The following is a 16,938-nucleotide window of genomic DNA, read 5'->3' on the forward strand; positions in this document are numbered from 1 at the left end:
TTAATGCGCACATTAATCAAGCTACCAAGACAGCTTTCTTTCATCTTCGAAACATCGCACGTATTAGAGCATATTTATCTTTAGATGATGCTAAAACATTGGTCCATGCTTTTGTCTTTTCTCGATTAGATTACTGTAATGCCCTCCTCTCAGGCCTGCCAAAGAAATCAACGGATAGACTCCAACTTGTTCAAAATGCGGCTGCTAGAGTGTTAACTAGAACTAAAATGAGAGAACACATTACTCCAGTTCTATCATCACTGCATTGGCTCCCAGTGGTTTTTAGAATAGATTTTAAAATTATTTTACTTGTTTATAAATCCCTAAATGGTCTTGCACCTTCGTACCTCCGTGACTGCCTACCTAGATATGTCCCTAACCGCCCCCTCAGGTCCTCCACTGCTGGCCTGCTTGAAGTGCCTAAAAAAATGTGCACAAAAAAATATGGTGAGGCAGCTTTTTGCTTCTACGGCCCAACAGCCTGGAATAAATTACCATTCCAGCTCAGACACGCACCCTCTGTAGACATTTTTAAATCTCAACTCAAGACTCACCTCTTCACTCTTGCTTTTAGTTGAGTTTTAATATCTGCGTTCCTACTCTGTCCTGACTGATTTGCTGCATGTTGTGTTTTTATTTTATGTTTTTATACTTTTATTTTGTTCTTTGCCATTGTTCTATCATTTTAACTACTTGACTGTGTTTTATTGTATTCTATGTTTGTGTCCTGCCCTGTGAAGCACTTTGAGCTGCATTTATGTATGAAAGGTGCTATACAAATAAAGTTTATTATTATTAAAGTTTATTATTAAAGTGGTAAAATGTTCCATATTTTGGAACTGCCTGGAACTTCCTCAAGGACCCCTTGAGGTCCTCAGACCAAACTTTGAGCACCATGCAGATGGCGCTGTTTTTCCTTTATGTTTTCAGATTGCACTTAAGAACGAAAAAGGCACCCTAAGAGTGTTCCACAGTGTGCGTAGATTCTGTTCTTACCTACGAACAAATCACAGCTAAGAAAAGATTGAGGGATTTGGTTACTAACGCTGTGGGCCACCTGGAATCCCCTCAGGGACCACTGGTGGTCCCCGGACCACTGGTTCAGAACCACTGCGTTTTAAATACTCAACATGGGAGAATGCTTACTTTATTGCAAATGCCATGAAAGAGGGAAACAAAATCATAAACTCAACACACACACACACACACACACACACACACACACGAGAGCCCCTGCCCCTCTCTCTCTCCTGCAAGTCAACATTAGCTTTAGCACTCATTAGCATGGTCTGTGTAGCATGATTAGCATCAAGCTTTCACAACTAACTAAATGTTTGTCAACCAAAACTGCCAGAGTTTTGCTTTTGCCCAATGCCCACTTCAAAGAACTTCTGATCTAACACATTGTGAAGCAAATTAATTAATAACAAGCCCAACGGAGGCATTCAGCCTAGCTGACTTCTGCTCACAGCTCAACTGCCCAGTGCCTTATACTGACGGTCCGGAGTCCGGACTGAGTGGGAATGGTAGAGAGAGTGGGGGGAATGAGAGAGAGGCGGGGCTATTGGAATCTGGCTGCCTGCATTCACATGCATGCGTATGATGCGCTTCTCTTCTGTCAAACTTCACCGTGCGTTAATCGCGCGTTAATTAAATTAACACCGTTAAAAGGACTTTGAGTTAACGCACGATTAACGCGTTAACTTTGACAGCCTTAATATATATATATATATATATATATATATATACATGTAATGCATGTATTTTTGTCCTAATATTTTTATTTATAAATACGTTTAGGCATTGATTATAACTATCAGTGTTTATTATTTAAACAACTAGTCTTTGTGTGGATGTGTGCACATGCATTGAGCCTGTCAGAAATGGCAAAAAATAAGTGATTTTAAACATATTTTAGTGGTAGATCTTGGCTTGCAATTGGGAACTACAGTACTGAGGTAGGCCTACTGTAGGCTGAGGAGATGAAACTGGTTATACTGCTTTTAGCATGGCCAGGCCTTAAGTGCTCAGACCTTCCTACACAGGTAAACGGCAGAGGGAGGGGGAGAGAGAAGCACTTGGTCTTTGAAATCAAATCCAAGTGGTGGAAATAACTTTGCACAGTAGAGTCAACACAGGAGACAATGTATTCCTATGATATATGATAATATCATGTAATTTTCACAGTTGTGTACTTTACAGTAGAACTAGCTAAACACAGATACCACTTATCATTTAATGTCATGGAACTTAATGGCTCTGCATGCTTTGTGTGTGTATTTGATTTCAAAAACACACAACGTGTGTCTGCTACAGCAAACAAACCAGTGAACCAACAAAAAAGAATGGAATGGAACAGGCCATCCATTAGGCCTGCATGCACTCCCCCCCCCCCCCCCCCCCCCTTTAGAGGACATCACTAAGCATTTAGCAATTCAAAAGAATCTGCCTGTATAGCCTACTGTAGATTGCAGGTACTCAGCTATGCATTGGTCTAATTGGTCATCCCTAATTCCCTATGTTCCCCAGGTTAGGTTAAGTACAGAACAAAGAATGTTTGAGTCTGAGCAAAAAAATCCTATTTTGGCCTGCATGGTAAACCAATTAATTTAAGTTTTTATATTTAAATGATATTAAGAAAGTCACCACTCACCATTCCACAGTGGTGGAAAGTAACTAAGTACATTTACTTAAGTACTGTACTGTACTGTACTGTACTGTACTGTACTGTACTGTACTGTACTGTACTGTACTGTACTGTACTGTACTGTACTTTAGTATTCATAATTTCCAATACTTTTACTTCTACTCCACTACATCTCAGAGGCAAATATTGTATTTGTACGCCACTCGCCCTACACACTTGCCCTCGATATGCACGTTCACGCGAGGCTGCGCCATATTAAGTGTCGTCCGAAACCAAGCAGCCTTGAGTGGAAGTGGCTTATAAGCCCTCAAGAGCGACTCTGTGCCGATCTAGACTCGATTGCATTGTGCAGCCCTGATCTATGTCCGCATGGAATCCGCGACCTACAAATGTAAGTACCACCACAAATAAAATAAACTGCTCCTAAACAATCTTCATCTGATGCAGAATAGACAACGCTCCAACTGATGTTCACAAGGGATCTTTATTTACCCCACCGTAAATAAACTATAAATGAAACCACACAAACAAAACAACTTTTAACACAATGATTTATAAACACCATGGTCCTCATTCACAACGGCGTTTACGCTCATAAAGTGACGTTACGTGAGCGGACAGGCATTTACGTGGATTCCCACATTACGTGGGAATTCATGAACTTGAACGTGAACTTGACGCTGATGTTGGAAACTCCGCAAAAAGCTGTGCCAGCTCTCATGGTCGTGTACGGCTTGCGTAGATTTATTAAGAAGGCTTTAATGCTGAATCAATTAAAAGTCCCCAAACCTCAGATAAAATATGTAGGCATGTGTCCCCAACATTGGTCAGCACATAAAAAAAATGATAGCCTATATAAAAGCCAAGTATCACTTGCAGACAATTGCACGAGTCTCTCCGATCCGAGTCCGAGTCGAGTAGCAAGTCATTTGGTCCAAGTCTCAAGCAAGTCTCAAGTTTTTCTGTTGTGGGCAAGTCAAGTCAAGTCGAGTCTCAAGTTTTTACCCTCAAGTCCAAGTTGAGTTGCAAGTCGTCAAATCAATGACTCGAGTCGGACTCGAGTCGAGTCATCGAGTCTCGAGTCCAATACTCTGCCGGACAGGCCGGTTACTTAAGTTGTCCGAGTCAGCTTGTCTCAAGTCGAGTCGAGTCTGGAGTCATTGTCTTCCAAGTCAAGTCGAGTCTCAAGTTTTTACCCTCAAGTCCAAGTCGAGTTGCAAGTCGTCAAATCAATGACTCGACTCGAGTCATCGAGTCTCGAGTCCAATACTCTGATCACTTGTATGCCTAAATGCATGCATTCTAGAGGCAAGTTAGCCTAGAGTCCCATACAGAAACTGCCCCCGCAAGCACGACACCTTTTTATTTATTTATTAGGATATTTCTAGCATGCGCGATTGGGGCTGCTCACTCGGCAGCCTTCTACTCGCAGTGCAACGCGTTGTGAGCTTGTAGATCAGCTGCGGACTAGCGCTGCATGTTAAAAAACAAACTCACAATTATAATAAGAACATACACTTATCTGCATTCTGCACTGTACGAATCCAACGTTGTTTAGTGTAGTAAATTGTTTTGTTACGGAGCTCCTTTGAGTCAGTTGACTGTCGGTGTGTGTGTGTGTGTGTGTGGGGGGGGGGGGGAGACGGACGCGGACAGCAGCATGCTGCCAAGCTGAACCAAGTCCAATCTGGAAAGTCCAATTGGAAAATTAATATAACGGCGCGGTGAGCCCGTCCCTGACCAACAGGGGCCTGTTGGTCAGGGACGGACAGAACACGGCCCGGCCCTTGTGGCCCGGCCCGACTTGGCTCTATTAAATGCATTATGGTTCACACTTCACAGATATGCCGGTCTGACAGACAGACAGCAGACGGAGTCACTAGGGCTAATTAGCCCTATATAAAAAATAGAAGACCACATTAGCCTATTTGAATGAATGGCATCAGCGTGTTTGAAAGTCGGCCAGTCATATCATAGTTTTAAGCCAGCTCACCTCCACTCGCGCTTGTTCACAAACATGACGGACAGACAGACAGACAAGAAGGCTGTTGATGATGATTATTATTACCACTGTAACTCGCTGATCAGCATGAAATTATGTTGACAGAGACTCAGCCAATTAAAGTTTCACGTAGGCCTAAATGCCTTTGCTGCAAGCACCTATCTGCCTCCATTTGCGTCTTGGTATTAATTTATATTGATCACATGCGGATGCCACACAGAATAGACAACTCTTACCTGCAGCTGAGGAAACATACAACGTAGTTGGATCGGATGAAATATAGCCTTTAGTCCAAAAACAAATTAATCCCACAAGAAAAAAAAGAAAGAAAATATGTCCTGTGTCCATGCATGTCCATATTTGCTTTCCAAATCCGACAGTGCAGGGCAGGGAATCAATCACCGCAGTAGGCTAATCAATAGGGCCTTTTATCATTGCCGAGTTTTAATATAGCATTTGGTCGTGTGGTGAACTGTACAAATTAACTTCTTTCTATATGTGAAACTGAAAGTAACTGTGTTAACTTCTGACATTTAACAAGGAGTGAAGCAATATGCGTGCCAAGTTGGCAAGTTTCGTTTATAATTATTAATGATATACATACAAGTAAGACGCGCGAATGCGGGAAGCGAACGCAGCTCGTAAATTGCAATAACAACAATTCGAATAAATTACGTACTTTTTTAAGTTTTTTTTTAAGTTCTCTTCTTTCTTTTTTTTAAGTGTTTTTAGTGTGTGTATGTGTGCTTGCGTGTGTGTGTCTTTTTTTTAAAGTTTTTTTTTGTAAGTTATTTTTTTTAAAGGGATAGTTCAGATTTTTTGAACTTAAGTTGTATGAAATACTTGCCATTAATATAGTGGTTGCAACTGTATTAATTGATTGCCCGAGTCCCATGGTGGGAGTTCTGCTCTGGTTTTGGTCAATATTAAGTAGTTCCGGTCATTTTGTGGGGGGCACTGGGGCCACGCAGTAAAAGTAAATGAATCCACAAAACGAACGTAATTTGTATTGTTGACCTATTTCTAAAATATTAGCGCGACTTTCGTTCAACTTTGACCCCTCTATCACATGGAACTATTTTTTGGGCGTAGTGATATGGACACAAAAAACATAGTTCTGTGTGATAGAGGGGTAAAAAAAGAACGGAAGTTGCACTAATATTTTAGAAATAGGTCAACAATACAAATTACGTTAGTTTTGTGGATTAATTTACTTTTACTGCGTGGCCCCCAGTGCCCCCCACAAAATGACCGGAACTACTTGATATTTCACCAAAACCAGAGCAGAACTCCCACCATGGGACTCGGGCAATCAATTAATACAGTTGCAACCACTATATTAATGGCAAGTATTTCATACAACTTAAGTTCAAAAAATCTGAACTATCCCTTTAAGTTAAGTTTTTGTGTGTGTGGGTGTGTGCGTTTGTGTGTGTGTGTGTGTGTGTGTGTTTTGTGTGTGATACAGCTGCGCCCTCTGGTGGCGGGCGGGTGGTGTTACTGCGTGACACACACAGACAGACAGACAGACAGACATGTTCTGCTAGGTCTCATAGTTAGTGCTCACTGCGTTCGCAATAACTTGCGCTGTTTGCTTGAAGATCTGTCCGTGCAGAGACCCGCCTGTCAAAAAGAACTGCTCTACAAGCTCATCGCGGCTGTTGTATATCATTTAAAGCTGTGTGCAGGCTATGATGACGTATTTCGATATTTCCTGTTGCCTCATATGGTGTGGGATGGGCGTGGATGTTCCTTCTAACCAGGCGACACCAGGCGAATCGCTTGGGAAAAATGCGGAAAGGATACACTTGGCGATCCGCACAAATGAAGTGATTACACCAGCTTCCCTGAATAAGACGGGAGCAAATCGTAGGTTGAGAGGACAGATTAATACGATATCAAATACGATCTGTTTCCGCATAATTTACACTGTGGCGTATTTCTCCTTTGTGAATGAGGACCCTTGGTCCTCATGGACCCTTGGTCCTCATTCACATCCATTTTTCCCAAGCGATTCGCCTGGTGTCGCCTGGTTAGAAGGAACATCCACGCCCATCCCACCAGGGCCGGTTTTAGCCAGCCCCACTCAGGTGGGCAGACAGAATTGTAAGGGGGGCGACTCCGGCCGTGCTGCGAATCGGCGTGGGCGAAACGTTTTTGGGGTGTCAAACCCCCGAAATGCATAGAAAACTATGCTATCATCATATCAGTTCATCTATCTTCCCTTCTTTGACCAACAGTATGCTAACCCAATTGCCCTTCCTGACACTACCCTCTGCATTTACCCGGGCTTGGGACCGGCACAAATAGGACACTGGCTTGTGCCCTGTTGAGGCTGCATTTATCTTTTTTTTATCTGCACGGACAGATCTTCAAGCAAACAGCGCAAGTTATATGTATATATAATTATAAACGAAACTTGCCAACTTGGCACGCATATTGCTTCACTCCTTGTTAAATGTCAGAAGTTAACTGATGCAGTTACTTTCAGTTTCATATATAGAAAGAAGTTAATTTGTACAGTGACGAGGAATTTCCCATCATGTTTCCATCTGACCAAAAGGTCATTTACATACATTGAAGTTAGTCTATACACCCTGACTTTGAAGCTCTGAACCCTGCTGTGAGAACACAGTGTGTCTGACACCTTGGCCCTGGTGACCTGGGATAATTTCCTGCTCACCTGTTCCCCTCTGCATCCGGTTCCCACCCCCCCCCCCCCTCTCTTCCTTCCTTCCTTTGTCTATAAGCAAATGGTTCTTTCATCTCTGTGAGCTTGTATTCCTGTCTGTATTCCCGTCTCCTAAAACCTGTCTCTGAGACCCGTCTCTCGGGGTCCACCTTGTGGGCGGGACTAACGCTATATAAACTGTACCTCTTTATTCTGACATTAAGCTGCTTGGGCATACGTGCCTGGGTTGTTGGGAAACCAGCATCCGTGTATTTCCTGTGCACGTTAAATAAACCATCATCAAGCTTGCCTCATGATTCCTCACGCGTTTAGTGTGTACAAAACTGCCACATCAATTTGGTGTCTAGAAGTGGGATCCAGTGTCGTCTGAGCTCCGGAAGATCAATCACGACTGATTGTCCATCACGTCAACGAACGGCTCCAAAAAAGGACAGAGATCAACAGGGAGTCGCGGCTGCATCTACGGAGTTCAGCGCCTGGATTTAAAAAAACCCGTGGCTAGTTGGCTACACTGAAACGGTGAGACATTTCCAAATTCCAAACATATTCCTGACAATTGAAGTGCTACATTTTTAAAGGGTTTAATTAAGTATGCTAAATTCTAAGACCATATTTTGCAAACCTATCTATTGTGTAGTCGAGTATGTTTGATTCGCAAAATACAGCAGGAAGTCTAGCCTAGTGGACAGAAAAAAGACCTTGCATTAAGTCGAGTTGTAACAACACACCTTGTTGCGCTGTGGGAATAACATGAGATACATTGTTGCACAATTAGCAACATAAAGACATCTTGTTGTCCTCACAGAATGACATAAAGATACCATGTTACATAGACTAAGACAGAAAGTAAGCAAAGGTACACCTTGTTACTCTGTGGGACAACATAAAGATACCTTGTTGTATAAAAACAACATAAAGACATTTATTGTCCTCACAGAATAGCATAAAGACCGTGTTGCATTGCAGAAAAGGTAACAACGACACCTTGTTACTCTGTGAGAAAACATAAAGATACCTTGTTGTATAAAAACAACATAAAGACATTTATTGTCCTCACAGAATAGCATAAAGACCGTGTTGCATTGCAGAAAAGGTAACAACGACACCTTGTTACTCTGTGGGAAAACATAAGATACCTTGTTGTAGAAAAACAACATAAAGACATTTGTTGTCCTCACAGAATAGCATAACGACCGTGTTACATAAGACTATAGACAGTCCGCACAAACTGTTTATCTGACAGTATTTCAGTAATTAAATATGGGTAATAAAAAAAGTGCAGTCGCACTCCCAGAGGACAGAGAAAGGTGGTCTTCTCTAATGCGCGATATGGTTGCGAAATATGGCCTAGGAGCGTTAGACTGTCTTGATGAGTGGAAACAAATGGGGTTTCCGGAGCAAGGCTCTTTAAGTGTGGGAAAATTGCTTGAATTAGATAAACTACTAAAAAAAGCTGAGAAGAAAATGAGACAGAAAAAGACAGTAAAAACATCCAAACTTGACAAATGTGAACTGAACAAAAAAGTATTTTCAATGTGGATGGAGGAAGCACAGTACAGACAACGGGAGAGTCATATGAAAGAACTGCCAGACATAGATCCTTTAAGGGAGAGCCAACCACAGGCTCCTCCTCAATATGTCGCTTCAGGGCCCAAATATTCGCAGAATTCTATTTTTTATCCTTCTCTGCAGGCGCCATCCCAAATCGGCCTCGGCCTGGACCCCATGCAAGCCAGTCAATGCCCGGCGTCTACCATCCAACAACAGCATGCAGCTGTTCCCTTTGCCATCCTTACACCCTCTGCTCTGACTACAAGCTCGCACCCCCCACAGAACATTCAACCCCCCTCTCTGGAAAACCCACAGCAGGCAGCTGTAATACTCGCTACAAGTCTGCAGCCCTCCACTCCAACGGCAATCCTGGTGTCTGCTATTCTCACCCTATTGGAAGAAGTTCAACGCAGAGAAGGCAACATGAACTCCACTCAAGCCAATGACACTAATACAAGCCAACGTCCATCCTACACTGACATTTCTAACCCAGAGCTGGGCAACGGTAACAATACAAACACAGCACAGCCAACAACTCCAGTTCCCGCGTCGACAAGACAGAAGACCTTGCCCCCACCAGTATATCGGTCCACCCCTATTCACAACGGGGAGACAGACCAAGAGGACAAAGACAACATACTACTGGCTAACATACAGTGCCCCATGGTAGAAGTAGCCAACCCGCATGGCGATGTAATGATGGTACAACGTCTGTGGTCTCCAGACGACATAACCCAATATGCGGCTACACTGAAAACGCCTACTGAAGTGGGAGGACGCCGCTGGACTAAAGAACTACAGGCTTTTTGTCGTACATACAGACCTACAATGAAAGAGGTACTTGACATCTGTGCCAAGAATATGGAACCTTCCGAAATGCAAGCAGTCCTAGATGTTGCCCAAACATATCAAGATGAGAGGCCCGTCCATGTACAATTTGAGAACAATTACAGATACATCACCGCTGTGGATACAGTTTGTGAGAAGATTATGACACTCTTCCCAACGATATTAAATCTGACTGAAGTGCACAACTGTAAGCAGGGCAGAGATGAAACGGTCAGTCAGTTCCACCACCGCCTGGAGGAAGCCATACTCACCCACGGAGGGGGAAAAGATCCGAACGACCCATTTGCCAAAGCCTTCCTGGTCAGTCAGCTAATAAGCAACATGCATGACAAACTCTCTAAGTGTGTGAAACAATCTCTCATTGGCTACAGAACAGCTGATCCGGCCGACATCCTCAGGCACGCAACTCATGCAGAGGAAGTCAAAAACGACATGAACGAAAAAGAGAAGAAACAGGATCAAGAAAAGACCGAAGCCCTCCAACTTGCCATGATTAGTGCTGTCACTACGCTGTCAACAGACAAAGAAGAACGACAGCAGGAGACACCATATGACGACAGTAGAGGCTATTATGACGAACATGAACAAGTCTACCGATCATCTGAGGGAGGCTACCGTTCATCTGAGGGAGACAACAGAGGCCAGAGAGAGGAGGACGACAACGGGCGCCGACCAAACTGACTGGCAGGGACTGGTGGACAGGAGAACTGGGGCCGATGGGGGACAAGAATAAAATCGCCGGTCCAGGTTATGCACCCATTACACACACACAGGGCTCGACGCTTAGCATTTTTCCAAGTAGCACGTGTGCGACTAAGTTGAAAAATCTAGTAGCACACAAATTATTTTAGGAGCACGATGAAAAGTTATCAAATAATGTGTTTTTGAGGGGCGCTAGCCCCTCCTATATACAGCTGTAGTCCCCACACGTCTCAATATCTTGACAATGAAAGGAGAAATTAGGTCAAAATTCCGCTAAATATGACGTAAATTAAACATCAAAACATTAAACGCCATTGACATTGAAAGGACAATGTATGTCATATGTAAACGAGCAAATCAGCTAACCAATCACAGGCAACAGGCATTCTGATTGGCCAATATGAGATGATTCATGATGATGTATGATGATAAGAGCGTCCCTCACTTCACACAGGTGTGATTTTTCTTTAATACAGTGATATGAGGTAGGGGGCGGGCAATATGAAAAATCTTTCAGAAATGATCACATTATTGATATTCATCTGGATTTGTTTGTTTTTATATAATCTATATAATCAATTTGTTTTTATGCTGATAGTCTATTAGTTTTTTATGCAAATAGATAGAGGGATAGATGGATAGATAGATGGATAATCAATTCATTTTATGTTGCTCATGTATGGACAGACAGACTTTCTATCCGTTTTTATCCTGCTGTTCTATCGTGTGAGATTCGGTGCAGGGCGCAGGCTACTCGATGGTACTATTAGTATTGTAACATTCTCCTTGGCTTTGACTGCTTCAGTTCAGACCATCGTACATAGGCTATACACCTCGGCGTGGTGGAAGGAGGTAGTGGGGGGATCTTTGCCTTTTTTCCGTCGCTCGTTATGCAGGCTACTGACTAATATGTACCCAGCCAAGTCGGTCATTCGTATTATCATTTGCGCTGCGCACACGATTTCGTAAGCGAGGTGCTGAGCGATGGTTGTTTTGGTAGAATCCGTGCACACGTGCACTCTTTGCGTGCACGGCCGCAAAGAGTTTGGTTAAAAGTTATAGAGTGATGTTTGAACGTTAAACTTTCCAAATAACTTTAGTATTCAACGTGTCGGGGTCCTAGCAACTCCTTCTGTGCTATCATGCTATCCTGCTGCGTTCGCTGCTGACAGGGAAGAGAAGTACTGAACAGCAACACATGGAGGGGCGGGGCGGTGGGAGCAAAAGGGACAGATCTTCAAATGAACGCCGCATTGAGTCTCGACACGTTGTTAGCTTGTAGATCTGCTCTTTTTGGCGAACGACACCGCCGTACTATATAAATATAAATGTAGGTATAGAACCGCGACTATAGACTGTGCACTTGCTGTAGAGCCTTGTCTTTATCACGATTGAACGGTCAAATTCTGTAGTCGCACGGGTGCTACAAAGTGAATTTGACAACTCGCACGGTGATATTTTAACTCGCAAATGCGAGTACCTAGTCGCACTGTCGAGCCCTGCACACACACACACACACACACACATACACACACACCACCCCCCCTGGAGGACTGTCCTACACACACACACACACACACACACACACACACACACACACACACAAGAATACAATCGCCGGTCCAGGTTATGCACCCATTACACACACACACACATACACACACACCACCCCCCCCCCCCCTGGAGGACTGTCCTACACACACACACACACAACACACACACACACACACACACACACACACACACACACACACACACACACACACACACACACACACCTCCCCCTATCAGACGGCCCAATTAAAAAAAGTAAAAAAAAAAGTGGGGAGAATCACTTGACGGTGGACTCTTAAACGCGTGTTGGACAGTTTGCGTCATGGGAAAATCGTTTCTCATCTGGAAAGAAAATATTGTTTGAAATATATGATTTTGTTTTCTGTTTATCTGTTATGTTATATTTTGCTGTGCTAATACAGGTCAAATGAATTCAACAGGGTACTGTATTAGTATCATTTTTAGGGTTTTTGGTTTATTTGGTTATCTAACCACGATTGTTATTGATGTATTATTTTGATATATGATTTTGTTTTCTGTTTTATCTGTTATGTTATATTTTGCTGTGCTAATACAGGTCAAATGAATTCAACAGGGTACTGTATTAGTATCATTTTTAGGGTTTTTGGTTTATTTGGTTATCTAACCACGATTGTTATTGCAGTATGCGCAATTATTAGCTACTAGTGCTTCTATTTTTTATGTATTTTCTTCAAATGTGATATTATGATGTATTATTTTGATATTGATGGAAAATTCACAATTATTGTTTAATTAAGTTGTTGTTTAATTAACAAAAGGAGGGATTTGACGAGGAATTTCCCATCATGTTTCCATCTGACCAAAAGGTCATTTACATACATTGAAGTTAGTCTATACACCCTGACTTTGAAGCTCTGAACCCTGCTGTGAGAACACAGTGTGTCTGACACCTTGGCCCTGGTGACCTGGGATAATTTCAAAGCAAGCAAATGGTTCTTTCATCTCTGTGAGCTTGTATTCCTGTCTGTATTCCCGTCTCCTAAAACCTGTCTCTGAGACCCGTCTCTCGGGGTCCACCTTGTGGGCGGGACTAACGCTATATAAACTGTACCTCTTTATTCTGACATTAAGCTGCTTGGGCATACGTGCCTGGGTTGTTGGGAAACCAGCATCCGTGTATTTCCTGTGCACGTTAAATAAACCATCATCAAGCTTGCCTCATGATTCCTCACGCGTTTAGTGTGTACAAAACTGCCACATCAACAGTTCACCACACGACCAAATGCTATATTAAAACTCGGCAATGATAAAAGGCCCTATTGATTAGCCTACTGCGGTGATTGATTCCCTGCCCTGCACTGTCAGATTTGGAAAGCAAATATATGGACATGCATGGACACAGGACATATTTTCTTTCTTTTTTTTCTTGTGTTTTTGGACTAAAGGCTATATTTCATCCGATCCAACTACGTTGTATGTTTCCTCAGCTGCAGGTAAGAGTTGTCTATTCTGTGTGGCGCATGTGATCAATATAAATTAATACCAAGACGCAAATGGAGGCAGATAGGTGCTTGCAGCAAAGGCATTTAGGGCTGAGTCTCTGTCAACGTAATTTCATGCTGATCAGTTTGTTTTTTAACATGCAGCGCTAGTCCGCAGCCGATATACAAGCTCACAACGCGTTGCACTGCGAGTAGAAGGCTGCCGAGTGAGCAGCCCCAATCGCGCATGCTAGAAATATCCTAATAAATAAATAAAAAGGTGTCGTGCTTGCGGGGGCAGTTTCTGTATGGGACTCTAGGCTAACTTGCCTCTAGAATGCATGCATTTAGGCATACAAGTGATACTTGGCTTTTATATAGGCTATCATTTTTTTATGTGCTGACCAATGTTGGGGACACATGCCTACATATTTTATCTGAGGTTTGGGGACTTTTAATTGATTCAGCATGTAGACTAAAGCCTTCTTAATAAATCTACGCAAGCCGTACACGACCATGAGAGCTGACGGAGCTTTTTGCGGAGTTTCCGACCAACCAACGTCAGCGTCAAGTTCATGTTCAAGTTCATGAATTCCCACGTAATGTGGGAATACACGTAAATGCCTGTCCGCTCACACTCCGCTCACGTAACGTCACTTTATGAGCGTAAACGCCGTTGTGAATGAGGACCCATGTATGTATATGTCCATATTAATGAAATCCACATGTCACACAAACATACACAATGCAATGCAATATAACTGTACAAACAAAATAACAGGTAACATGATGGCATGATGGTAACCATGGCAACGAATGGTGTCTGTGTCCTGTTTCTGCACAAGGAGGGCGAGTGCATTTCCAAACTGTTTTTTATACCCAGCACCCTAATCAAGGTAACTTGATTCAGCTGGAGGGGCACTTCCTGACGAGGGAACCTTCCGAGAGCACTTCAAGTCAAGGGACTGGTTTCAAAAAGGGCCCCAGGTTCTGTGTGTGAACGCTAACCACGTATCCGTACGTTATTAATTAATCAAACATCCGGTGCTAACCACGTATCCATACGTTCTAATCACTTTTTTATTGCATACTTTCATTAATCTTTTTACCCACCCGGACAATGAAGAACCATCCCCCTGTCGTTGCTGCTTAGTCCCGCTCAAGTGATCAGAGAAAAAAAAAAACCCTCCCCTCCTGAAAACAGGAGGGCGGGCCGCTTGACGTGTTTTGCCGATTCAATATACCCTGCAGAAGGCAACCTGTTTGCCGAAACGTTGGAATAATAACGTTTATAGCATCATGACGAGCTGTGGACCTCTTTCCTTTCTTAGTCAAAGGCTGTTTTCAATGAAATTACTTATAATATGAATAAATGCTACATCCTACATTGTGCATAGTTTCTGTACCATACCACGTTCCTATGTCGCGCATTTCATATCGGCGCATCTTACCGTCTCGTTTCTGTATTGAATCAATCAAATGTTTATTTTGTACCGTAGGCTATAGTTTTTGAACGAATATTACCATGTAGGCCTATGTTTGGTGTTACATCACAAGCAAGGAATGTGCAGCATTATTTTCAATCAGTATAAATAATGAATACTTTGTGTTAATTCAAGAATGTTTATTGTTTCTTAGTGTTACACAATATAACAATATAAAGCATGCAAGGTGTGATTTATTTAGCTATGCTCAATAGATAGGTGGAAACTGTTCGGAGTTTCTATAATATGGCCATCCGAAAGGACCAATGACAGGCAGCACACACGGTATAACTCGTGTTAGTCAATTTATTGACATAAATGACCACAGGTTATAAACCTGGAAGGAAATAAAAACAAACAAACACTGTATTACAATACTGTTCTATGAATACAATGCAATCATCATGAAATCAAAATTATAACATACTATTGTACTGCCTTTACAATGTATACACACATATAATATTCTACCTGTAAATACACCATGCAGTACACACAATAAACATACACATATACTGTATATATTACACCATGTACATTATCTATATATATATATAAAGGAGACACAATCTCTGTTACTACGAGCTGAAAACCAGTAAACTGCATTTCCCAGAATGCAACACTACAGTGCCTGTGCAGATTGCACGCAGCACCGACACTCGCGCCGACCGGCATGGTGCTCCCACATCACTACGGCACAGAGTATGTGCGTCAAACCAACGTGACCCTTTATAGTATACAAAAGCCACAAACACCGCCACGCAACAGTGCAGGTTACAGGACGACACCACGCTACCATCTGCAAAGCCGGCCGACAGAGTAATCTGTTCAAACCAGCCAGTGTTGGCCACGGCTAATGCGCTAGCCAAACGCTAGCCAGGCTAACGCTGATAATTAAAGTAAAGCCAGAGCGCACCCACTAAAGAGCACGCATCGCTCGCCATTCATTTAACTCTGTATGAAATGTATGATGAAATGTGGACGCAACGTGGCAAACGTTAATAATAACACAATTGTACAAAACAGTAGCTCATATCAGACACAGGTGATTACATACCAACGGAAAGTGTGCTCCTGTCGATAGATAGTGTGTGAATGAACGCCACAATCAGACACATATGAATTACCTGCGCAGTCGCGCATGCGCAAAGCACTTTCATCAATTACACAAATCATGAAACATCACTACAATGAAACGTATTATGTAACTATGAGAATATGAAAAATAGGAAAAGTATGAAATAGACAATAGTAATAGTATGAAATACCCCACAGTTCCCATTATTTATAATAACTTTTTAACCCATGACTTTTACTGATTTTATACCCATGAATTGTACTGATGACCCAAAAGAACCGAACACCTCCCACTTGGCCGACTGATCTAGATCCAAGGAGGCCACTAAACACAGTTACATGAGTCTCTTAGTTGGGATATCAACTTATAGTCCATCTTTGTAGGCATATATGTAAAGAAATAAAACTGAAAGTGTCTTTTAAAGTTATCATTAGCTCAAAGGCTCACTAAGGAGGTAGGCCCCACCACCTTGCCCCCTACTGAGTGTGAGTTTGCCCAACATCTCAGCCGCCTCCCAGGGTTACCCACTAACTAAACAAAACAAAGTTCAGTGTCCTTTGGGTACCCATGGTGAGGACTTTCATACCTTCTGCAGGTCTTCACTGGAACCAACGACCAATCCCCGCACATCTCTGCGAAGAACGATGGTCGAAGGCAGGATAGAGTCTTTAGAGTCTTTCCCCCGGGCTCTGGATACAAGAGGGGCCGGAAGGCCCAGGCGGATGCCGGACCACCCCCGTCTTGTCTGGATACGTGATGACGATTCAGCCGAGCTGGAACTGTCCTCTCACGACGTTCTGGTCTGCGACTCAGACCAGATCTCCAACCTTGACAGTCCTCACTGTTCGGTGCCACTTGTACCTTGGTGTCGATGGGTTGCTCGTTGGTCAAGTTGGCAGCCGTCGTTCCGTTGAGG

This window comes from Electrona antarctica (assembly GCF_951216825.1).
Source record: "Electrona antarctica genome assembly, chromosome: 8".
Lineage (NCBI taxonomy): Eukaryota > Metazoa > Chordata > Actinopteri > Myctophiformes > Myctophidae > Electrona > Electrona antarctica.